Source organism: Budorcas taxicolor, chromosome 8 (assembly GCF_023091745.1).
Source record: "Budorcas taxicolor isolate Tak-1 chromosome 8, Takin1.1, whole genome shotgun sequence".
Lineage (NCBI taxonomy): Eukaryota > Metazoa > Chordata > Mammalia > Artiodactyla > Bovidae > Budorcas > Budorcas taxicolor.
Window position 1 is genome coordinate 57,038,019 of NC_068917.1, and position 3,009 is coordinate 57,041,027.

General features: G+C 40.2%; 1 pseudogene; it reads left to right on the forward strand.

The window, feature by feature from the left end:
- Nucleotides 1-1,148: 1,148 nt before the first annotated feature.
- On the forward strand, nucleotides 1,149-2,095 carry LOC128052729 (26S proteasome non-ATPase regulatory subunit 14-like; annotated as a pseudogene).
- Nucleotides 2,096-3,009: the final 914 nt, after the last annotated feature.

Here is a 3,009-nt window from a genome sequence, read left to right on the forward strand (position 1 = left end):
GACTCTTCCCCCACGTTCAGCAATTTTGGTGATGATATCATTCTCCAGTGATTACAGTGATGGACATGGCATCCAGGCCTGACCAATTATGGCAGGTATTGCCTAGAAGACAGTGATTGGTCCAAGGGTCAGCACGTGATCCCAGCAGGGCCAATCATAGTTCTTCCATGAGGTTTGATATGTGGATATAGTGCTGTGAAAATGTATTTCTGGGGAAGTTGGCAGCAATTTCCTCTATTAGAGGGAAATCACCGATGTAAAATTAGAGCAAGAGGTAAAAGCCAAGTAGAGAAAAGAAAAGTAAAGGGATGAGAAACAGGAAAATACTCCTGAGGACATCTACTTGAATCCTTGGATTTACCTCTAATCTCCCAGCTATGTTTGAAAATTACTTATTTTGTGTGCAAATAACTTGATTACCAGAACTCATGATTACAAGTTTTTCATTCCTCTCAGGAGACTATTCTGAGTCTGGTCAACTTAAAGCCGTATAATTATACGTCCTCTCTCAGAAAGAGAAACAGAAAAAAAATTATTTAAAACACTGGTGTTATTAATTCCCTTGATCCAAGATATTCAGGCAATGTTTCCAGGAATAGTTAAGGTTACTAATGTTATATAGCAGATATAGTGAGTGAAATTTTAAAAATACCTTCTTCATTATAAAACTTTTCGAAAGAGCACAATTTTTTTAGAATAAGATAAGGGCTACTTATATCACTACCACCAAGTGTTACCAAATCTTCACATGTTTTCACACTAAGAAAGTGGAATTAATTTCCCCTTTTACGTGCTATAGATTCTTTCCCATATTAAGTGCACAGAGGAAAAGTCAAGATATGAGCATTAGCAGCGGAGGCCCGGGCGATTCTTTTGAGTGGAATCGGGCTGATTCATTGCCGGTTCGCCTAGCCAGAGCCGGGCCCAGTCCAAGCTGCTGCTGTCGCTGTCGCCGCCGCTGCGTCATTGCTCCTGGAAGACAAGGGTCCAGACCGCGACCTCCCGCTCCGCCCGCCTTCAGGAGAGAGAGGGTGTGTGGGTGGGGGGGGAAGCCTTGGGAAAAAATATACCTGCCAGTATTAACAAGAGCTTGAATTAAGGAATTTTCCAAACTCAGCAAATTGAAGCTTAATACCACAAGAGCTGTAGCTACTGACCAGAAATGTGGACAGACGTCTTAGACTTGGAGGAGGTATGCCTGGATGGGGCCAGGGGCCACCTACAGATGCTCCTGCAGTGGACACAGCAGAACAAGTCTATATCTGTTCCCTGGCACTGTTAAAAATGTTAAAACATGGTTGAGCTGGGGTTCCAAAGGAAGTTATGGGCCTTATGCTTGGAGAATTTGTGGATGATTATACCGTCAGAGTGACTGATGTGTTTGCTATGCTACAATCAGGAACAGGCAGGCAGTGTGGAGGCAGTTGATCCAGTGTTCCAAGCTAAAACGTTGGATATGTTGAAGCAGACAGGAAGGCCTGAGATGGTTGTTGGTTGGTATCACAGTCACCCTGGCTTTGGTTGTTGGCTTTCTGGTGTGGATAACAACACTCAGCAGAGCTTTGAAACCTTGTCAGAGAGAGCTGTGGCAGTGGTTGTGGATCCCATTCAGAGTGTAAAAGGAAAGGTTGTTATTGATGCCTTCAGATTGATCAATGCTAATATGATGGTCTTAGAACATGAACCAAGACAAACAACCTCAAATCTGGGTCACCTAAACAAGCCGTCTATTCAGGCATTAATTCATGGACTAAACAGACATTATTACTCCATTACTATTAACTATTGGAAAAATGAATTGGAACAGAAGATGTTATTAAATTTGCCTAAGAAGAGTTGGATGGAAGGTTTGACACTTCAGGACTACAGTGAACCCTGTAAACATAATGAATCAGTGGTAAAAGAGATGTTGGAATTAGCAAAAAATTATAATAAGGCTGTAGAAGAAGATAAGATGACCCCTGAACAGCTGGCAATAAAGAATGTTGGCAAGCAGGACCCCAAACATCATTTGGAGGAACATGTGGATGTACTTATGACTTCAAATATTGTCCAGTGTTTAGCAGCTATGTTGGATACTGTTGTGTTTAAATAAAGTAATGGAAAAAGCTTTTAGTGAGACTCTCAGTGTATAGTCCTCTGTTGTTCCTAATGCTCAAAATCAAGGGACCTCTGAAGGTGCATTTGGCTAAAAGTAAGACATCTGGCATCATTTGCAGCACTGTAACACCTTCACTCTCCATTGTGCAATTACTTCTATTCCTTTAGTCAGGGTCTTTGCAGATTCCAAAGTTATAGAAGAACACATCAAAGTGGACAAATCTTGTTAAGATCCCGTTTAATATTTGAAGAAATCAGTAACACAAATATATTTTGATTGTTGCTTACAAAATAAAGTACATTTACAATCTAAAGATATGAGCATTAATTCTCATCCAAATTCTGTCAGTAATGTATGTCCCCACTTAAAAACCCCCAAAATCAAATCAAATCATACTTCTTAGGATGATTGTGGGAGTCAAGTGATATATATATATAAATCAAGTACCATGACCAGAATTTAACCAACGGGACAGAAGCTGTCTAACAAATGGTAGTTGTTGTTTTATAAACAAGGAGACTAAGGCATAGAGTGCAAAGAACGCAAATAAAAGTCTTTAAAAGTAGAAGAGTTTTGATTCTAAATGCCATGTTCCAGTCTCCTTCTCTGCCCTTCCAGCGAAGCAGTCTGCAAAAAGCTTCTTCACACTTTCTTCTATTTGATCTTTATAACAACCCTAAAAGGTTTATGCAGAAAATTGCTCTTTATCTCTGTGGAGAAGTGAATTTTAATGGATGAGTATTAATGGCTGCTTAAGCTAATTGAAAAGATTGACCAGCATCACAACTCCAACAAGAGAAGTTGAGTAGAGAGACAAAGAACTGAGAAGCCCAAGAATACGAGGCTGATGGCACTACCCAGAACATACACATCAATAGTGACTTGCAAAAGCTGGAGTCTAAACTCAT